This window comes from Haemaphysalis longicornis, unplaced genomic scaffold, assembly GCF_048455015.1.
Source record: "Haemaphysalis longicornis isolate Haplotype H1 unplaced genomic scaffold, Haemaphysalis longicornis Haplotype H1 scaffold_61, whole genome shotgun sequence".
Taxonomy (NCBI): Eukaryota; Metazoa; Arthropoda; class Arachnida; order Ixodida; family Ixodidae; genus Haemaphysalis; species Haemaphysalis longicornis.
The window spans coordinates 113,865-137,090 of record NW_027526409.1 but is presented as its reverse complement, the minus strand read 5'-3'; the positions used below and the strand labels follow the sequence as shown (position 1 = coordinate 137,090).

The window sequence follows — 23,226 nt, the reverse complement described above, 5'->3', positions numbered from 1 at the left end:
CTGAACCGTCCTCTCTGCCTTTTCGGTAGCGATGAACACACGTACTTTTTGCATGGTTTTCGTCTTCTTTTTACCTCCAAAGACACCAACAGTCAAGGTCTCCTCTTCTAACAATTTGCATCCTAGTCTCTTGGACACATCTGCAGTGATAAAACTGCGTTGGCTTCCGCCGTTGAAAAGAATTAGGTGGCGTCCCAGGGATGCGGCGCCTCCGACTGTCGCGGTCAAAGTTTGAAGCAGTACCGTATGGCCGGTTTGTCAGGAAAGCAGGCTGACTGGTATGGAGGTCAGTGTTGTATATTTGGGCGTGTAACGTGCACATAGTCATTGCGTGATTTGGTGCACACTTGTCGCACCGCAGTTTACATCGGCATTCCTTCGCTAAATGACCTTTCTTGAGACATGTAAAACATTGGCCTGCCCTGACGAGCAGCTGCTTCTTGTTTGTAGGGCTCCATTCTTCGCAGTTGCAGGCCTCTGAACGATGCGCCCTGGCCTCGGAGAACAAGCACCGTTGAGGTTTGGTCGCTGAGTTTTGCTGAGACGACACAGTATGTGCGTTCCGAGGTAGTTGTCTAGGTGGCTCTTCTTGGTAGATACCGACGATCGCAGTTCTTTCTCCTGTATATTGCTCCACGGCTTCTCGGCACTGTACCTGTCGGTCGATGAACTGGAGAAGCTGCTGAAGATCTTGTTCGGGATGTCCGTCCGGTGCTGCGGATCACCTACACCTTGAGTCGTGCCAGGTGATATTGCTGAAGGCGTGGATTGGTACATGCGTTCGCAAAACTTCAACACCATGTCGGGTGCAGCACCCTGAACAGGATCTCCCATAACATGGAGCACTAACTGGTTGGATTAGTGCCAAGTGCATTCAGGCTTCGCACATCCACCTGGATCTTATCGTAAAGTCGTCGAATCTAGTGTACGTTCGCAGATAACGAAAGGAGTTTTAAGTCCAGAAGGCTTCTGAGGTGATCGTAAACGATGAGCCTTTCATCACCGAAGCGCATTCTTAAAATATCGATGGCGTCTTTGTTGCACTCCTCGCTCGCGTGGAGTCCATAGATGGCCGATGCAGCAGCTTCAGTCAGGAGGGTTTTCAAATAGTTAAGTTTGTCTGCAGTGCTCAGGTCATCATTATTGTGCACGGCCGACGCGAACTGCATCCAGAAGCGCTGCCAGTTCTTCTGGTTCCTGTCGAACTTTACAAGGTCAGACTGAGGCAACTTAGCCTTGCTCGTGGTAGGAGTCTGGGAACTCGGCGGTCGTGTAGGTCTTCATGCGAGCGCGTCTTGCAACCGGAAACGCAGAGCCGCGGTCATGTTCGCGACCTTATCCCCACATTTGCCCGAGTCTGAGGTCTAATTGTGAAGCTGGTCGTTTGGCGTCTCATCAAATATTCTGTCGTCAAGAGTCTATCTGCAGGTAAAGCGCCTCGATTCTTTCAAGCAGTACGCTCACCTCGGACGCCGAAAGTCCTGGTTTTCCTTGCAATGCCCCTTCCACTTAGCTTATTATGCCGTCCAGTTGTGAGCGGAGGCCCTGGTGACGTCGGAGTAGCCGTCCCATGGCGGTCAGCTGGCGGCCGGGGATTCTGGGGCCAAGGTCGCAGGTGTCGCGTCGGTTTATAGGCTTACGCGGTGCCGTGCATCGATAAGGTTTACCTTGTTTTGATAACCCGGGTTTCGGCACCATGTTATGGACCTCGAGGTCCTCCGACTGCCCAGCCGTCGTGAAAGCAGAGAAAAAACGTCTAGTTAAGACGAGCGTTTTAATCGAACTGGCTGCGGGTGCAGCGCTATCGCGTGCCACCGCTCGCTCGGTGCTGATGAGACTGAAGATGATGACTGTCATCTGCTACGGCGCAGAAGAGAAAAAAGTTGCAACAATAATAATATGCTTTCTTTCGGAAGTGCGTTACTGTTAAACCGCGTGCGCCCTGTTTGTTCTTTTAAGCTACCAAGAGCGATTTCTTAGCTTCTTAGTAGGAAGTTCCGAATCGTTTTATGAACTGCACGTAGGCAGTATAGAAAATTCGGCAATGACGATGGTCACTGCCCCTAAAATCTCACAACTGATTTCCGCATTCCAATAGTGCTTTCACAATAAATCCACGTAAGCACTTATGTGTCCACCCAAAAAATATTTTGATATCCCTATCGACCAGTTAATAGTTCTAGTTAATAGTTCTAGTTAATAATGCACAATCGCCATGTCTCTTACTGGGGCTTACACGTGCAGATGGGGCCAACTTGTAAATAACTTTAACTGTAGTCCGCTTTGTCAGGTGTTTCTGTTTCCTTTGCCTGTTTCTTTTTCCCTTCCCTTTTGTTTATTTGGCAGAAGATTATACCTTCCTTCATCAGAAGTAAATGTACATATCAACACAGTCACCCCAAATCTATTGGACCTGATTTTCTGTAGAAAGCGATGCAGTCACCAGCCATGGTGCTTACTTCTCGGAACAATGTCGGGCCCGGAGCTTGCTTGTTGCTGTGGCCCGTATTGTGTATAAATACCTGCGCCACTCCTTTTGGTCGCGTTCAGTAACGGGGAGGGGGGTTCGACAGGGATGAGGTGTTGCTGCAGCAAATCAAGCAGCCAATCCACCGAACTCTTCGGACGTAGCCTGCGGAAGACCCAAGTTCGGAGGCAGAGGAGTTGGAGAGCTGTTGTTCGGCGTTCGAGACATCAATACAGTACCCGTCGTGGACTAGGCCCGACGGCCGTCACCGACGCTGCCATCCGAACCACCACCCTCCTGTCAACGAGAAACGGCAATCCGTCGCTGTATAGGGCGGAGGAGTGTCTCCGACGCGGCCAGGAGAAACCGGTGCGCCTTACCAGCGAGCCATGTTACGGTGGCGTAGGATGCATGACAGCGAGGCCTCTCAGCCGTGCAGACCTAAGCTCTCCCCTCCCGCCGCTAGTGTTGGTCTACCACCACGTTCCCGGCCAGCAAGACAACCCTTCTCACCTCAGAGAACCTTTCTGTTCAGAGAGAAGCTCATCTGTAATTCGACCCTTCCGGGCCGTCTCGTATCTGCGATCATCAAAAACAATCGTATGGCTCGTCATTTCCAACTTCGTCCGCTCTCCTCTATTCCTGAGGGTGTTTAAGCATCTGGTTAGTTGTGTGCTGAAGCGTTCCTTCCCGCTTTGGACATCTGTCTGGGTAATATATTTGGTACATGTGTGTTTTCGCGAATGTAGTTCTGGTTCGTGACTGTCTACGCGGTCCGACCAAACTTCCATTAAACCAGCTACGCTATGCCGCGCACACAGTTTAGATTTCTGGTTATGCCTGTTTACCTATCTTGCTTTACCACCGGGGGTTATCATACAAACTTTGGTCGTAGTTGGTGTCGCAAGTTGCGACAAGTTTTAGTCTTGGAAAGGTACTCTATAGATAGACTTAGGGACCGAAGGCCTTTTAGTAGGCAGCACCGCAGCAGCGGGAACACCCGAAGATGTGCCCCGTGTTCGCTAATGAGTGCTCTTAGAAGCGCCAGTTTTTTTCTAACCCTCTAAAACTTTCGGGTGACGCCACGTCACGGTTTTAACCACATCCGTCAGTGTCGCCACGACTCAATGGCATTTCTCCCTTACTCTGTCTGGAGTGGGCTGAAGTTTACCTCTACGATAATGATTGATTTTGGGGTCTAACGCGCCGAAACTACATAGGTTGTGAGGCACGCTGAAGAGACGGCTTCGGAATATTTTTGTTCACCTCGAGGGGTCTTTTATGTTCGCCGTAATCTGAAACACACTGGCGTTTTTCCTTTCTGCCTCCGTCAGAAAAGCGGGCGCCGCGGCCGGAAATCGAGCCCGCCTTTTTGGGCTTACCATATGATAAAGACTAATTAAAGCTAATGATATGCGTTCATCACTGATGTCAATCTCCACGCTACAGGCCAAGCAGCGCCCTTCTATTTCAAATCTATTTCCGATGAACGTTCAGAGTACTGGTACCACAGTCCCAAAGGGCCAGAATATTTATATATTTTGTCACCAATAGTATCGGCAAAATTCATAATTTGCATTTCATTACTCGGCGAGAAAATGTAAGAGTTCTGAACACTCCTTCCCCTCAGTCTGTATACACATCTCTAAAAGGCCGTGAAATGCTTTTCTATCTTTGAAAATCTGAAAGGCTTCGAGAACAAAATGAGCCCAAGGTTGTCGGTTCGATTCTCAGCCATGCACGCAGAAAGCAAAAAAAATTCACGGATCTCCACGAAGGGAATCATGACGAGTGGGCGAAGCACTGGGGATCGTTCTTATCGTAAATCACCCGTGGAAGTTCTTACTGCTGCTAAAACATTTTCCAATCCAATCCAATACACTTGAATTCAATTTATTCCCATCCAATTCATTTCAATCCAATCCGATGCTCGTCACTCATGCGCAGCACGGCTCTCAAGTAGCACACTCTCTCTCTCTCTCTCTCTCTCTCTCTCTAACGCCTTATGAACCTTTTGTTCACAGACATTTCGATTTATATAGTGCTGTGCGTCTGTCTCTCTCCCTCTCTCTCTCTCTATCAAAAATTTTGTGAACCTTTTTTTGGTTCTTGTTAAGCTTTTGTGAACCTTTTGTTCACAAATGTTTCGATTTACATGGTACATGGTTCGATTTACATGGTTTTGATTAACATAGCACGTATACCGTACACCGAACAAGCCTCGTCCTTAACGTCCTTCCCCCTAAAATACCAGTGTGTCGAGATTTTGGCGCCCGTTAAACATCCTATGGTTGTCTAATTATTCCGGAGATTTCCACTACGGCAGTCCTCGTAGCCGGAATCACCATGTAATTGCGGTGCATGAATAACCGGAAGTTTATATTTTCCGGTCTTCTGGTGGGAACACATTTTAATATGATGGCGTCAGTGGAGGCCACGGCCAACCACCAAGTCTGCCGACCATTTTGCCACCGACTGGGCGTAGAACAAACTTCACAGTGCAGGCGCGGCACCTGCTGAAAATGCGTGTCGTTTCTTTCGTATCGGCTGTGGTATTATTGTCCTCGTTTCCATACTTCAGTTACCTCTGCTTGTTCGAGATTCAGGCCAGCCCTTCAATCTTGATGCCTCAGTCGTAGCTTCGGGGGGGGGGCAGCGATCGCGCATTTCCGTCGACGCCTGATGAACACGGCTGATAGCCGAGGGATAGGAGTCACGGGGAAATGAATATAGAGCCTAATTACGCTATCGTGGCAAAACATACTGGTTAATTGAAACCACTTTGTAATCGCTACATATTGGTGCTCTTCATCCATTACTAGTGCTGAAATGGTGGGTTGTAACACGATAGCATTATTAGGATCATTTTTCGATTCTTCTTCCACCGCATTTCTTTGACAAGAACGGGCATGAAGGAGGACAGCCTCGTAAGACTCGTCCAGTCGATCGTCATCAGCCACATTACGTACGTGGCCGCGTAACATAACAGGAGGGTCATAGAACGGGCCAAGATCAATACACTTATACGTAAGGCTTACAAATCGGCACTGGGCCTTACGGAAACCGTGACCATAGCATGTGTGCTACAGCTAGGAGTGCACAATATACTTCAAGAACTCGTAGAGGCGTAGTTGGCGGCAAAGCTGGAACGTCTCTCAATGACAAGGACAGGACACCAAATCCTCGAGAACCTTGGCTACAACGCACACACACCGGACCGGCAACAACGACACATCAATGAGGAGGCGATGGCGCACATATGCGTTGACCCAATACCTAGGAACGTGTACACGGAACACAGCAAGGGGAGACGTGCCGCGCGTGCCAAAGCCCTCATCGAGATGTACGCCCAAGATGGGCACGTGCGTTGCATCGACGCAGCAGAGTACTAGCATGAACGATACGTCGTGGTCGCCGTTAAGGCCTCCACGGGCACCAAGACCACAACTGCAAGTGTATGGTGCACCGACGCCACAGACGTCGAGGACGTCGCCATCGCCCTGGCCATCTCCGACGGTGGGTGCCGCACAGTGCTCTGTGACTCGAGAATGGCCGTACGTAGCTACACTAAAGGTCACGTTTGCGCCAAGGAGGCGACCGCCGTCATCGGCGAGGCCAGGCTCCAGCCAGAGAATTTCGTGACGAAGTGGTTTCCGGCGCACATGGGCGAGTGCGCAACTGCAGCCACAACGAGACGGCACACTCGCAGGCGCCAGCACTTGCCATCCACTCCTTCGAGACCAACCCTGCGTGCTCGTTCACGAGCAAAGATCGCTCCGTGCGCTACAACAAAATCACCGCGGCCTACCACCTGGCTCGACAAATCATGCCACCGCACCACCAGGGCCTAAGTCGGGAGGTGGCAGTTCTACTACGGCAGCTCAAGACCGGGTCCATCGTCGCTCCGGCTACACTGCATAGGTGTCATCTAGAACTTTATTCGACGGGTATGGGCCAAGTGTTTGGTGTGGTTCTGGCAGACCAGTGGTACATTTTCTGTGACTGTGCCCGATTTACAAACGAAGCTCAATCAAGGACTTATCCGCAGCAGCTGCAGAACGCTGCACGCAGTAACGACACGGATACTCAAGCTTGGGCCGTACAGCAAATCCGGGGTGCGCTCAAAAAGCACAGACCAGGCGACCCAACAAAGCGAAGCGTTGGCGCTGCGCGTAGTAACGCCGAACCCTAGAACGACGCCGAGCCCGCGTCGCGGCAATTAAAAACCATCATTTTGCAGGTACAAATAAACGTTTTCCTAATCCTAATTTTAGACAACCTTAAGATGTTTACCGTGCGCCGAAATCTCGACACACTGGTGTTTTTGCTTCCTGCTTCCATGGCCGGGAATCCAACCCTCAACCTTGGGCTCAGTAGCGCGACGCCTTACCGACTGAGCTACTCCGGAGTATTGCCCACCGGAACCGGAACTACGGCCAACGCGGACATTGAATAAAGAAACGAAAACAGGTAGCAATAGATTAGCGCCACTCTCCCAGAATTCAAGGAAACCATGAATTATACACATAAAGAAATCAACATAAAAACCACTGTATGGCCTCTAATCATATCTTTTCAGAACACTATTCAATATTTCACGGTTCTGTCTCCGCAGAAAGCTCGGTTTGCGAACGATAGAAGGCGCCCCACGGCCCACTTAAAGATCTCCCTAAAAAGGTGTACGCATGTTCTCTCACAGAACAATCATGCAAAAATATTACGCGTGGCTCTAGAGACAAGCGGTGGCGCCAAACTCACAAAAAACATATTTAACAAATTTCCCACAAAATATACAGCAAACCAATAAAAAGGCTGGAAAGAGAGAGTAAGAAATGATAAGACATATGAAGCCACCCATCATGAGCCAAGTATTTCAGAGCTCATCGTACCACAAATTTAGCCGACCGAAGAAAGTAAAGGAACACCATCACCAGGACAGCATATACGATAGTTCTCAACTTCGCAAGTTTAAGCGTGAGAGAAGCTAACAATGGGTGTAACACCAAGGCAACAGAATGGACATGCCGAGACGGGTGTTGAAGAAGAGAAGGCCATTAAGCCGATGGAAAAATGAATTAACAATATTAGGAGCAAAGAATGGACTCGGTAAACGCAGAACAGAAGTGGGTTGAGGTCAATGGAATAAGCCTTCAACGTGCAGTCGTCCTAAACGGGATGTTGGTTATAATGACGATGGATATGTCCTCAACAGGTGTGTTCTTAACACGTTTCAGGAAAGCAGAAAACCACTATCCCAGCACTAAGGGTGAGGTGGAAGTACAATATTGGGAGGGGCCATCGTATAAAAGACCGGCACACTCTTTCGTAAGGAACTACTGCACGCCATGAATAACACGGCACCGATCCAACTACATCTGTAACAAACTTATGGACACAATAATGCACAAGAAGAGGCGACTTGGCAGGATAACGATCATTCGATGAAACTTACGAAATCATGCGACCATCGTATACACCGACTCCGGTATGCACGACAGAAGGAGGCCGCAATTGTAGTAGTTGACTACTCCTGCAATATTTCCCACTGCACGCCCCTCCTACCAACAGAAACAGTGGAGCAGAAGTTAGAGACATCCTCTTGAGAATTCGACTAGCGAAAGTATCAGTGAGAAGCGTAAACATCATTACAAGTATACTAAAATTGCTATATACTGTTTTCTGCAGGAAGAATATTTAAGCGTTTCGGTAGGCTATTCCCATAATACAAAAGTTCACAACGTCACCTAGACATCCGGACACAATTGTCTGGAAGAGAACCAGGCACTGTCCAAGAGGCACATTAACTCACACACCGAGATTTTTCCGACCATGGCTACCACGGTGTCCTGATCGTAAAACCTTAGGAACAAACTTTGATCCTATTCCCAGGAACCCGATCTTTCACCTTGCTACAAATAGGGCTCAGTGCCGAAGAATCACAATCTCTGTGGAGGACAAAGCAACGCAAGTACTTGCAAATCTGCGTGCGTTTAAAGTGTTCGGTGCGAACATCAGATACTACCTTAAAGCGCTTCTAAATTTTGGGAAACATCCACCCTATTTCACGCAACATTGCCATGACCAGAGTACTTTTAAGGGAGAACAACTGCAACATTAAATATTCCACATCTTCGAGACATGGCAGGCACTTTGGAGCAGCATGTTACATCAAAACCAGTGCGATCTCATTGAGAGTGCAAGAGAAGTAGCGGCTGGATCTGGTGCCCTACACTTCAATCTCAACCCATTCTTCTAAACATGAGCTATTTTTTTTCCAAAACAAAGACCTTCTATACCTCTTTTTATCTTTCCCTCTGTGTCTGAAACAGCAAAAGTTTTCAGCCCGGCCTAGACGTCACCCAATAAACATGCCAAAACACTGACACTGACAGCTCGTCCTTAAAACTGACCGACACCTTGGATTTGCAGCCTTTCACGCTCACGTTTGAAGCTACAGAAGCGCTGAGAGCTGTTGTCTTTCGTGGGCAATGGAGATAATAAACAGTCCTTGCTGATCTTTAGTGCTCGTGAAGCATACATCAGAGATGCAGCAACTGCTCCAAAAATGCTCCATGGCAGTAGAAGTATCGCTATCGCGCCTTACGTCTTGGAATACAAAAGTAGATCACTCTTCAACTTTTTTTTGTCCTGTGCTTCTCAAATGAAGTTCTCGCGGGTTTTGAAAAATATATTGTAGCCTTAGCTGGCTACTGCGTTCTTTGCCATCAAATTGCTGACCTGAATGATTTCGCGAACTGCAAGCCGAAATTATAAAGCTTCTTTATAGTGAAACAAGTGGTACATGAAATTTAACTGAGCAAATGTTAGCGCATGATCACACCACAGGGTACAAGAATTAGTTTTATATAGAAAGAAATATTTTAGAATAAAATCTCGACAAAACGTTCTCGACCACACATGTCAATTATTATTTCATCAATGACACACGCATGGTAAGCTAATTTTGTAGAATGTGCCAATGTGCGGCTTCTTTGGGGAAACTAATTGCAGAAACATTAGCTCTGCCGAAACAAGAATACGCATAGGCGAATAGGGACCCTGCTAACATCACACTCCCCAACAGCATTGAAACCATTCCAAATCGTGCAGCGCGCTTCCTTTTGTTCAACTGCTCCCGGTACGCTAGCCTTACTTTAGTGGAAATTACCCTTTCGTCTAGCGTTTTTTTCACAAAAGCTACCACCAATAACCATTTCAAGGAACGGCTTTTCGGGCAACCGTTTTTTATATGTTGTAGTGACCACAGTTCCGAAGTTGGTGTAACTTATTCGCTTATTACCCTTGTAGCACTGCAATAGCCTTACACAAGCAAAAACTGAATCCACCTTCCCTCCATCATCGCAGCTTTCCTGGATACCAAACATATCAAAACCGCCATTGGTAAAACGCTATGTTGAATATGTCAATGCATGTCGCAGAATGTTGTATTACGCCACTCACCTCCTTACTGTCTGCAAGATATTAAATGCTGGTAAACGAATCAATCAACACATATAGTTGTCTAAGTGTAGGTCATAGATTCATAGGTTATTTAAAAACCTATAGGGGTGCAGCTTGCACTTACAACCATCTTCCTAACATATGGTGCCAATCTCTATTACCCATGGTACCGATCTTTCTGGTACCATCAATAAATATTTACATGCAAGGTTGACGTGATGGCTTGTTTTGTCGCTACCTTCGGCGGATTAACCAGTTGTGTCGTCTTAAATATAGAGTGTGTGTTTATTAGTGTAGTAATGAGCTAGAACATAGGCAATAAGTTCGAATTTTTTCGAAAAGCAGGTATAGCGGGTAGTATGAATATTGTCGCTTCACACTACATGTGTATTTGCTGCTCAAAAGCTCATCCAATTTCGAGCACGTGCTATCAGCCACACTCGCAGTGAAAAATCGCATTTATCCTTATTCTATCATCCTTGAGCACACCACGGCTATTCCACAGCAGTTCGGATATGGACCATCTCCTGGGAACGACTGCTGACACCTTTTGTCGTTCGCTCGGAAGCACCTGCATAAAAACAGAAAATTGCATAGCCTTCAATACAAGGCAAAGTAGTTTTCAATAATAAAAATATTTTTCCTATAACAAGTAGCTTTCTGCCGTCCCTTCTCGATTTAGGTTTTTAATCTTCTACTACATCTAAAACCGAATACCTTTGCGAAAAGCAATCCTCGTATTCAAAACAACAGGAATACAAAGCATATATACACTAGAGCCCTCCAAACAAGTGATACAACACGGCTTTCTAATTCCAATAAAGAACTTTCTTTCTCTCGCTCTCTTTTATTGCATGGTTCACAACTGTACACGTGTTTTAGCTCAAATAAAGCTTAGGCGTATTAGAAACGAAACGCTTGAGTGCAACTGAGAATACCAGCGTTCATCTCATTTACAGTACACGTGCGACTACCTTTTACAAAAGCTAATTGAAAAGCTGATTCAATACGGTGTCGTAACGAGGCAAAATAAAAGTCTAACAACAGAACACTACAAATCAGAAAAGATACCGTCGGGATGTCACCAACAACCACTTGCGGTGGTTTAAACCACACCGAGTCGCAATGAGCACAAAGATGACGGGTACGTTCAGACTCCTGGATCATCGTTCCTGTGGCCATCTCAGCAATCCGCGACCCGACTTTCTTTCAATGGACCATGCATGTGAAAATACTAAAAAATTGGTCCAGGATTGGCATGAAAGTCCTGAGTCAGTGACTAGTATGTGCGAGTGTATACATTGCGTTATGTAGGATGGGCGAAAAGAAAACGGAGACCTGTAACGGAAACAGGCGAGAAGCTGTGATGAAATCTAGAAGTGTTGAAGGTGGCAAAAGGCTAACAGAAAAACACTCGCAAAAACTAGTAGAGACATCTACGTTTAGATCCTACGATGCAAGGCGCGATAGCAATACTTCTACTCCCATGGACCGTTTTTGCAGCGGTTGCTGCATTTCCGATCGATGCTTCACGAGCAGTAAAGGTTACCAAGGAGGTTTATTATCACCGTGAACCAGGAAAGACAACGGCTCTCAGCGCTTCTGTGGCTCAAACGTGAGCATGAAAGGTTCATTATCAAAGGTATTGGTTAGTTTAAACGACGAGGTGTCAGTACTAGTGTTTCAAGATGTTTACTCGGTGATGTCTAGGCCGGGCTGAATAATTTTGCTTTTTGAGAGACACAGAGAGAAAGCGAAAGAGAGAGAGAGAGAAGATCTTTGTTTGGGAAAAATAGTTCGGGTTTAGGAACATGGAGTTAAAAGATTAGTGTTTAGGGCACCAGGTGCAGCAGCTTGTTCTCTTGCACTCTAAATCAGCTAACGTGCTGCTGGTAACGTTCTGTAACGTGATGCTCAAAGCTTCTTCACATGTCTAGAAGAAGTGGGATGTGTAATGTTTCAATTGTTCTCCCCATAACGCAACCTACACCCGGAAGGTTTTGTGCACGACGGTGGATATTTCCCAGAATTTAGAAGCGCTTTAAAATAACATCTGCTGTTTTCACCTAAAACCTAAAACGGACGCAGATTTGCAAGTACTTGGGTTGTTTTCTCTTCCACAGATTTTGTAATTCTTCGGCATTGACACCTCTTTGTAGAACGTTGAAATATAGTGTTCCATGGCATAGCATGACGATTCTTTCTTAAGGTTTTTCTAGGAGGGCGGTGTGGTAGTCGTGTTCGCAAAAAGCTGAGTCTGTGAGTTAGTGTGCCTCTTGGTCAGTGCCTTGTTCTCTTATACACAATTCTGTCCGGGTGTCCAGTCCAGGTGTCGTTGTCAACTTTGGAACTGCGGATGGGAATATCTCTCCCGAACGCTTAAGTATTCGGCATGCAGAAAAAAGTATAATGCGTTTTCAGTATGCATGTATAACGTTTACGCTACTCTTTGTTACTTTCACTAGAAGGATTGTCAGAAGGATGTCTCCAACTTCTGCTTCTTTGTTTCTGTATGAAGGAGGGACGTGCAGTGACAAAGATTGCTGGAATAGTCAACTACGACAATTGTCGCCTCGTGCTGTCGTACATGTCGAAGTCAGTGTATACTGTGGTTGCATGATTTTGTAACTTTCGTCCAATGAACGGGATCCTGCCAGGTCGCCTCTTGTTGTGTATTGTTGTGTCCATGAGTTTGTTAGATAAGTAGTTGGATCGGTGCTGTGTTCATCATGGCGTGCATTAGCTCCTTCCAAAAAGGGAGGGCGGCGGTGTGCCGGTCTTTTATACGATGGCCCCTCCAAATATTGTTCTTCCTGCCGCACTCTTAGTGCTAGGAGAGTGGTTCTCCGATTTCCTGAAAGGCGTATGAAGACACAAGTTGAGAACATATCCATCGTCATTATAAACAACATCTTATTTATGACGACTGCAGGGTGAAACCTTATCCTATTGACGTTATCCCACTTCTGTTCTGCGTTTCCCGATTCCATTCTTTGCTCCTGATATTGTTAATTCATTCTTCCATCGGGTCAATGGCCTTCTCTTCTTCAACACCCGTCTCGGCATGTCCATTCTGTTGCCTCGGTGTCACACCCATTGTTAGCTTCTCTCACGGTTAAACTTGCGAAGTTGAGAACTATTTTCTATGCTGTCCTGGTGATGGTGTTTTTTTTACTTTCTTTGGTGCAGCTAAATTTGTGGTACGGCAACCTCTGCAATACTCGGTATATGTTGCGCGGCTGCATGAGTCTTAACGTTTCTTCCTCTATTTTCCTGCCCTTCTATTGGCCTGTGGTACGGTTTGTGGGCAATTGGTTAAAGATTAGTTTTTGGCGATTGTGCGTTTGGCACCCCCGCTTGTGTATTGATCAATGCTGAACACTTTTACGTGATTGTTCCATGGGAGGACATTCGTATACATCTTTAACTGGCCCGTGTGGCGCTATCGGTAGTTCGCCAAACCGATCTTGCGGCGGAGACAGAACGCTGGGAATATTGAAAAGCATTTTGAAAACGTGTGGTAGGAGGCCATACAGTGGTCTTTATTTTAGTTATATAATGCTGGTAATCTACGCTTCACTTGAATTCGGAAGACAAGCATTAATTCATTGCCACCTGTTTTGGTTCCGTCACCCGATGTTCGTGCCGGCATTAGTTCTTGTGGGCAATACAACGGGGTTCCTCAGTTAGTAAGGCGTGGCGCTACTGATCCCAAGGTTGTGGGTTCGATTCCTGCCAATACAAGCGGAAAGCAATAAATTGGCTCCAATCCCCGCTTTCAACGTGGTTGGAAAGCAAAGCTTTGAATGACGCCCACAACAATTACACATGTGGCGTCACTTCAATTCGCACACGTGGCTCTAGAAAGAGTGAAACAAGAGATTCTGCCAGCCGTTATTTGGGATTCCTGGCGGCGCTGTCCCGAACGGAGCAATGTCGGCCACGGCCAGGCTGCGTATTCCCAAACCGTATCCCGTAGGGGCCCAGGCCGACCACCCTCCCTTCAAATGGCGACGTCACAGCGTGACGTCACTTGATCTTCCTGCGCGACTTCATGCGACGTGTTGTTTTTTTCTCTTTTTGGGTGGCGGCCGATGGTTTCGCTCCGTGCGCGAGGCTGGGGTTGCGGCGCTGGGGAGCTGACGCACATTTAGTAGAAGTTAAAGGCCCAACCACATGCAGCGTACTTTCCGCGTTTTCTCGCTTGGCGACGCGAGCTGACGCGCGAGCAACGCCGATCTATACGCTCGCCAGATATCGGCGTCGACGCAGCTCGAGAGCAGGGGAAAGCTGGCAGGAGCGGTCGGGTTTCGCGTCCTTCTCGTGCTTTGGCGTCGTTCCTTTAAGCAGAAGAGAATCAATTTCTTTTTAACTTGTGGTTATCGGCTGCCTTGATACAAATTGCAAGCTGTTTCTGTTCAAAAGCGCTAATTCATTTGTGGCTTTTTGTTTGGTTTTCATCGGGAAGATCGGGTATTTGCGATTGCTTTTTGTGAGTTGAATAAGGGAGCTCTAGCTACGTCGCTTGTAGTATTAGCATGATGGGGCTTGGCTGCAAGATTGGTGCGTGGTGACCAAGCCTTATCAACGCCAGAATGCTAGCCGCGCATGCCATTTCATTCGTTGCTACTGTGGCTTGCGTAGGGAAGACCGAGGTTTTGCGATAGCTTTTCTTGACTCAAGTAAGGGGGTTGTGGTTACATCGCTTTTAGTAATGGCAGAACAGCCCTCGGATACAGGATGTGTGCGTAAGAAACAAGCGTTACCACGGCTCAAATCTCAAACATGACCAAAGCAAATCACTCTACAATATTCGTTGGCAGCCTCTGTTAGGGTACCTAATTCTTGGCACCAACGTCTTCTCCCGTCGTGGTCGAGCGGTTGCGCGCTTGTGTGCTGGCGTTTTGTTTTGAAAGTCTATGGTTCGAATCTTGGCAAAACCTCGTTTTTTTGCAATGAGGGTTTCACCGGCTTTTCTTTTTTTCATGGCAAAAAAAGGGGCCCAGAGTGCCTTGCCGTTTAATTTACAAGATACCAAAGTTTACAAGTTACCCAATTTTAACCTACAAGTTTACCCAGGAGGCGCTGTCGAACAATTTAACCAAGCCGTGCTAAGTAAGCGCACAATCGACGCGAAGCTGCGGCAGGTCAGGCAGGTCATCGCTGCTAAAGCAGACCACAAAGCCGACAAAAGGATGCCGCCGACTCTCCCGCCGGGGTGAGCACGGGGAACGCTGGGTGATTGCGCCCTATCACAGCGTTATCTACACTGTGCTCGGTGAGTGAAAAGCGCCCTCTGCCTCCTCAGACGGGTCGGGGTTTCTTGTCCAGCCCACCACGAAAGAGCAGTTGTCTGGTAGAGGTAGAGAGCTTTGCTTTAAAACACCAGTGTGTCGTGATTTAGGCGCACGTTAAACGTCTTAAGGTGGTCTAGTTATTCCGGAGACTTCACTACGGCACACCCCACGTGTAGCTATAACGAATGAATTACCAGAAATTTATATTTTTCGGTCTTATGGTGGGAACACATTTTGATGTGGTGGCGTAAGTTGCGTGCATGGCCGCAGACATTGTTGCCACCGACTTGGCGTAGAACAAACTTCACCACGAAAGCGCAGCACCTGCTGAAAACACGTGTCCTTTCTCTCGTCTCTGCTGTGGTATCATTGGCCTCCTTTCCATACTTCAGTTGCCTCTGCTTATTCCAAATTCAGGCCAGCCCTTCAATCTTTATGCCTCAGTCATAGCTTCCCTGTGGCAGCGATGACGCGTTTCTGTCGACGCCTGATGAGCACGGCTGATAGCGGATGGCTAGGAGCCACGGGGAAATAGAAAAATGAGCCTAATAACGCTATCACATTAAAATGTTGCTGAAGGAAAGGGCCTGTAATACTGATGTAAAATTAAGTGTTTGAAGGATATGTGGATATGTTCTCATGAAGAGACAAGTTCAGAACATTTAAAAATAAAAGACATTGCGTAAGTGCTATGTACTTGTGTAATTGTTGAAACCTAATGCGTGTGGATTACTCTGTGTGTACACTTTGATCCCACTGTGCATTTGCCTACCTATATTTTGTATAATACATAGGAAATATATTATTGACTGTTCTTTTCTGCCAATGTGCAAATAAGAGTGTGCTGTTATGTTTAAATTTGTTTACTTCGTCAACATCACATTTCTTGCTCGCATTGAATCGGGTGGTTGAGGCCTCTGTCAGGCCACATGCGCGTTTAGTCTCAGCCCCCCCCCCCTTGGTTTCGCCAAGAAATAAAAAATCAGATGAAATTAAATTTACTTTATTGCAAAGAATAAACAATAAGAAAACTAAAACGCGATAACAAACCAACGTCTTTCGCTACTCATTACCAGATCGAGCTGCAAATAACTCCCTATGTTTATAAGCAGAGTAAGAATGCTATGCATTAGTAGACAAATCTCTAAATTACAGGTGTTTTTTAATTAAAAGAACACAGCAAATACCAGTTGTACTGTAATTATTCGTCAATAATATGACTTATGTTGTCCTTTTTCTCAATAACGTTGACAACTATGAACTTTTTCCAGATTTACTGGATCACAAAGGTTGTGCCTGTATAAACTTCTCATTCAAGAATTCTTGCACGTTTTGGCCCAATGGCTCAATTGAGGGACAACGAAAATACAGACCGTCCAGAATATGTGGGTTTACGTAGCCTAACAAAGACTATCACGTGTTTAAATATCACGGGTCTTGAAAAAATACCGAGCTTGCTGAGGCTCGAAGCCACGGCGTTCCGTACAAAACCTATTATTCTACTGGTAGGCTATAAGGCTGAAAATGGAGCTGTGTTTAGCGTTGCATAAAGAAACGGGAGGAGTGTTCTAAGCGAATTCATAGATAGAGCTGGGTGCCCACAAGAAATGCCGGGGTCGAACCCACAGTGGAACGGAACCTCTCAGCAGACGCTCATTGTGCCCTGCTGAATTTTAACCGGTGAATTGTGACCCGGTGAATTGTGGGCTTGTGCGGAAGGCGCCATATGCCGGGCGAAACCCCAAACGAAGCACTGGGTCCAGCATTTTGATGGAAGGTTTACTTGCTGACCCATAGGAAACGCTACAATAGTCCAATTTTGAACATACGAAGCTAGTAAAACCAAAAAAAATCTTTGTCAGCACCGTATAATGTGTGTAAGAGAACTTTTAATATTTGCATTGCCTTTAGGCAATTCTGTAAAAGTTTTTTTTTGCATTCGGGATCAATTTGTGTTTTCTGTAAAAGCCTACACCTAGAAATGTGTGTGGGGTTTTTAGTGGAATTGAGACACCATTGAGGTTGATGTCTCGATACGCCCGAATGCAACGCCTCTTGGAAAACAACACATACGTACACTTTCCTGGATTAAGCTTAAAACCGTTTCTACCTGCCCAGCCAGCTAGCTCGTTAACAGCAAGCTTGACTAGGTTCTCGAAGATATAGCGGTTACAAGGATTAAAGGATACTTGTACGTTATCTACATATGTTGAACATGAAATTTATGATGAATTCTTAGTGAATTCATCTTCACAATAAATAGAATGCAACTCAAAGCGCCACTCTGCAGCACGCCCTTTTCCTGCGCATGGACCCTAGAGACTGCACTTCGAACTCTTACACGAAAGGTATTTTCAGACATGTAACTGCTAAACGTGTTTATCATGTTACCTGATATGCCAGAGGGCTTCAGGTTGCTGAGGATGCCGTACCACCACGCGGTATCGCACGCTTTTTCAATACCAAAGAATACCATCATACAATACCGCTTACGCAGGAAAGCGTCATTGTTATAAGACTCTAATGCAACGAGATGATAGCTGGTTGATCGCACAGCCATCAAGCCTGCGTGGCAGCTCTCCCGCCAGGAGTCGAACCCGGGCTTTTGCAGTGGCATGAACTGCATGTCGCCGCTTTTGTACTTCGGGAATTGACATCGCGTTGCCGTCATACACATTTCATCCTCTTTAGCGCTTACTTGGCCTTCACTCTCGTCACATCACAGTTCACGCTGGGACATCGGGCGTGTGACGTGGTGAGGAGACGCAGTCATGCGCTCTCGAGCGCACTTGGCCTTCAGCTGCGCGAACGCTGCGGCGCCGAAGCCAACCTGGCTTGGCGTCACATATCTCCGCAAACGACAGGTCGTCCTGCCTCTTGTTTTGCTACTTCGTGCTATGAAATGCTACACTTTAGCCACTGAAATATCACAGAGGGTTGATGAGAGGCATGGTTAAGGCAGCTGCTAATGGTTGGCCAATTTCTTTTGGTAGAAAGCAATGCCTCTGCACTTAAAACCGAAATACTGTACCAACTGAAAGCGCGTGTCCCCGATGAACGAAGTAATATAACCTAGATACCTGCGGGGAAACAACATATCCCGTACATTCAGAATATAAAAAGTTGCTGTGCTGATGTAAAATAGAGGATTCTAAAATTGATTATATACGTGGATTACATTGACGTCACTGTAGTTGTGATGTTTGTGATGCACGCGTGCGTGATATATTTCTGTGAACTTATTTGTCGCTGTTATACCGAACACTGCTGGGAAGTCTGAGAGCAGTGTAAACACGGTTGTGGTTACATTATGTGCAAGCCATGCATAAATTCTAATAAATTAGCTATTCAAAATACCGTACTTGTTGGTTGTTTTGGTCCCATTCTTGCACTTCCTTCTCACACATGGTATTTTAAGGTTTTCAGTATCTCCATCCTTTAGAAACATGCCATCTTTGAAGCGACAATCCACTGCAAGAGGCAAGACACACAGGTGACGGAGCGTTTTTGCACAAACATGACGATATGCAGAGCATCACAGTTTCCAGATAAAATGACTCGGTTTGGAAAATTGTTTAGGGCACTGGAAATTAAACGTCTAACAACTGACATGTATTTTCATTCGGTGCATTGGGCTGGTTCGTCAAGCAGTAGCCAAGCTTCGGAGCTGCACCCACGAGAAAAAATGTTGCAATCCTGCTTTTACATCGAAGTATTTAAACCTAGCATTACTCACGACAGACACGCAAGTGTTGAGTTCACTGTTGAAGTCACTTTCTGGTCAATAGCTGTTGAAAAATTGTGTTCCTTAGCGAATAGAAGGCCCAAATATTGAACGTGAATCAACTGCGGGTTTCTGTAGAATTTGTATACAGTTTACCCACCAGCATTTTTCCGCCACTAATACAGTGTACATGGCAACAATGCAGTCTAACGCGCTTTTAAAAACCGTAGTTTGAAAAGAGAAGCAGGCTTTCAGCACGTTTTCACTCACTGTTTTGAACAAAGACCGGTAACGCTACAAAACTGAAAGTTTCAGCGCATTCAACAAGGTGTGCCATACCACTACTCACGAGACATCTTTATTTTATATCCACAATAAATACTGCTACACCAGCAACATTGCCCTTATAACTCTATGCGCCACTGTTGCGGCTCAAGCTGACAAACATAACTTGGGGTCCTGCAGTCACAACTAATGCCTATGGTCTCACATGCGCCCTTTGTGTCCCTTCATGCGAATAAGCTATGATTCGGTGTGTCTGAATGTACTGCTGCCACTAGTTAACCGATGTTGAAGCTTCGAAACTTCCAACAGCCAGGTGTCAAGCCATTACTAGAATGTAGTTGCGTTTGTGTCATTCAATCACTGATACAATGAAAACAACCTGGGAGTATTGAGGTATGTAGCTTTTAGTGGGGAAAAACGTAGGTTTTTCTTTACGTAGGAGTGCAAGAGCTGCCACATTGCTCATAGCTTCGGGTGCTCACATGTTACTGTCCCGAACGAGCACGAGCGAGGCACCGCACCCCCAAGAGCTAACGATCCATATCGGCGTCCTTCTCGGACAGCTCGAGACCTCCTTCTCCTCCCCCACTAAACGTCCTCTATCCTGGCTGGATGTCTTTCTCACCTAGCACTTCCGCTTCCCTCAGAAGACGTGACTCCTTGTAACGCCAAGCGAGACGGCTGCGCGTGCGAATAGCCGACGAAAAACACCCCAGGGATACTGCAGCCATTCTGGTAGTACATGCTGCGGAAGGCCGCGACCGCTACCCAGTAAGTAAATCTAGTTGCCGTTGCCAGCATGAGCCGTGAGCACCGCGCACAGGATCTGTGCATGATCACTACCCCCCACTGCGCCAAACTCGTAGAGCACAGATTTGTTTTTTTATCTCCTTTAAATCGAGCACACTATCCTTGCCTACAACTTTTACAAGGGAAGAAGAAAGCTTTGGCACTAGCCAAGTCACGTTCAGGGACTCCGACGACTTGCAGGTTCGCTAAGAGTCCTTTAAGCGCGCACCACATCAAGAATCACGCAGGCTATAGCATTAGTCTTTTGATGCTGCCAGAGTTTGATCACTGAGGCGCTACCCACCGCTGCGAAAACTGCGCTATGCATATGACGGTACAAGCGCACCCTGCGCCGATGCAAACCGCCTCGTCGGCCAACAAGGCAGAAAAAACATCTTATACACTCCTCCAACTGGTATCTGGCAACCAAATAATTGGCTTTCACTGGCGGCCGAAGTATTTTTTAAGGGGCCCATCGGGATACACAATCGCGTACTGCATTGCTGCTTTACAGCAACGCCAGCGGCAGGCACGCGCACTGCGACAGAATGTTTTAGCTGACGGTTTTCGAAAGCCAGCTGTTGCATACGGGAAGGCGCACCCGAGGTGAGCTCCGACGGCTCCTTCATGCGGGAGGTAGCGTGGTGAAGCGAGCGGCCAGCCAATGTCGCTGCCTTGAAGAAGAGCAGAAGCCTAAGGCAAACTTAACTTGCTTACTGCATGGCGAGAGATTAGCCGAAGCCAGGCAAGAACAATGCCCCGTGGGGCGAGGTAACAGTACATGACTACAGCAGAGTGACAGCATTGATTTACTGCTGAAACAGGAATGAACTATAGCGCTTGGGGGGTCTTATTTATACCCAAAGCGCTAACGGTCAAACAAGCGTTCCCGTGGGGCGAGGTAACAGTACATGACTACAGCAGAGTGACAGCATTGATTTACTGCTGAAACAGGAATGAACTATAGCGCTTGGGGGGTCTTATTTATACCCAAAGCGCTAACGGTCAAACAAGCGTTCCCTCTAGATTGTGCACACGAAACGAACGGTACAGACACACGCAACAATCTTTTCAGAGTTCGTGTGCGGTCGGTAGTAGCGGCGCACGCTGCTTCCCAGAGAGGGGAGAGAGGAGGTCTCCGCAAAGGCTTCCACGTCCTTAGGACAAGTCTCTGCATGTCTCGTCTTCCACCGCCGGAGTTCGAATCACGCAGAGAGAGAGGCGACATCGATCCCGACTTTCCCAGAGATCTAGCGGCGTGTTTGGATCCGTCGGCTGCAACCGTGAGTCACCGACAGGGAGGCCTGCTTGAAAGGCGAACGTAGTGGAAGCTTCGCCACACAACAAAGCACTGCAGCCTGCTGATTCGTAACACCGCTCTGTTACCGGCGGCACGCTCAGCGCTACTGGAGCCAAAGGCGTTCGCGCCCAAGCGCGGCACGCACGCCCATTGGCGATCTCGCTTGCTATCGGAGCGGAGCGTATCGCCAAAACGGTTAGCTAAAATTCGCTAATATCCAGGTTGGATACTCCGCACCCGGAAAAGAAGTTAGCGAGACAATTTTCTGCATTTCAAATTTCAAAAATGAACTGCCTTTTCATTAGGTACTACCGTCGCGAAACCGGAGACATGTGAACTGGTTGAGCCCAACGGACCCATCTAGTAGAATTTAGGCATCGAATAGACTTTAGCCCTACTGGAGAAGAGGAAGAAGTCGGTTCGACTGCTGGTTGCTGTAGCTGCTCTGCAATTTCTTCACTTTTCCTGCTTCCCTGTGTTCAGCACCTGTTCACCGCCGCGCTGCCTCCACCTCATCAATGGCGACGCCCCGGAGAAGAAAACCCCGGGTAAAATGCCTTGCTGAGACCTGCGAGCGCACCCTGCTGCTCGGCAGGGTGCCGCGGTTGCCTGCGCTCTATGCCGCCGTGATGGACTCTCTAGGCCAGATCACGGTCGCTCCCCCGACCGAACGAGCCACCTTCAGCCGTGTCGTGCGACGCACCTGCTTCAGCAACAACCGTGCGATCGACCCAACTCCAGATGATGCTGATGCTCCTGATGCCAACGTGGAGGAAATGGATCAGGCCTCCCTCTTGTATCGTATCAGAAGAAGCGACCCACGGGAATTCCGGTCGTGATCCAACCAGCAGAAGCAGGATGCAGTCTCTGGAGAGCCAACCCTAACGTCGTCGCAGCGGAGGTTGTGGCCGCGGCACAGGAAAAACTTCTGACTCATCGGTTGAACAAGAATGGCAGCCTTGTTGTCAACGTGCCTTCTCTCTCTGCGGCCAATCGTCTCCTCCAGGTGTCAACCCTTGCTGGGATTGCGGTTGGCGCTCGGGTTCCCCAATCCTACATGGCTACCTACGGAAGGATTCAAGCGCTCCCGCTAGAATACACGGATGAGGAACTTGGGAACTACATACGTGACCAAGGTGTCCTTTCTGCTCGCAGGCAAGTCTCTTACTCGCGTAACGAGAACAGTGTCGTTGCTGAAACCCGCCGGCGATCCGTCATCCTAGAATTCAAGGCGGGCACCCCACTTCCTGCACGAGTATTTCTTGGCTTCTGTAGCTTTCCCGTTACAGAATACATGGGTGCAGCCACGCAGTGCTTCAAATGCCAGAGGCATGGCCATATCGCTAAAAATTACAGAGTGCCAATACGATGTAAAGTTTGCTCTGGGTCTCACTCATACAAACACTGCACCTCATGTGCTCAACCACGATGCGCCAAGTGTGGCGGCCCACATCCTGCGTCTTTTGAAGCTTGCCCAAAGAAAAAAGCCGAAACTCTTGCTCGCAATGTAGAACAAATTCAGGGCAAAGTTACTAGTCGACGCGAACCATCGCCAAACCCAGACCTTTTCTTTACAACTGCGTTGCAATCGTCGCATGATCCACCAGCTCAGAGTATCGCGCCTACGAACAAGTCTTATGCAGGAGTAGTCTTAGAACAGTCATCGAAAAAAAATTGAAAAGTTCCTTCTGATGCTCGTTCTAAAGACGCATCCTCCCCCTCAAAACGGCGCTCTCACAAAGATCATGATGAAACAGCAAATCAGACCGGCGAGACAGATATTGTGAATATGCTTATTCCGATGCTATCTGCGGCCATCAAGGTACTGCTACGTGCCAACTCCTCCTCTCAGCGCTTCCCCGAAGTCGAGGCTGTTCTAGCTTTAGAGCCCCTCATAGCATCT

At 47.3% G+C, this 23,226-nt stretch overlaps 1 long non-coding RNA gene across 1 annotated transcript in view; it reads right to left on the bottom strand.

Moving 5' to 3' along the window:
- Positions 1-10,338: 10,338 nt before the first annotated feature.
- The window catches only part of LOC144144096 (uncharacterized), a 33,854-nt gene continuing 20,966 nt past the window's right edge, over positions 10,339-23,226 (bottom strand). Inside the window, exons 2-3 of the long non-coding RNA XR_013317155.1 lie at positions 18,588-18,696; positions 10,339-10,499 (exon numbers count right to left, since the gene is read on the bottom strand). This is a non-coding gene — a long non-coding RNA (uncharacterized LOC144144096). The remainder of the gene's footprint in view (positions 10,500-18,587; positions 18,697-23,226) is intronic.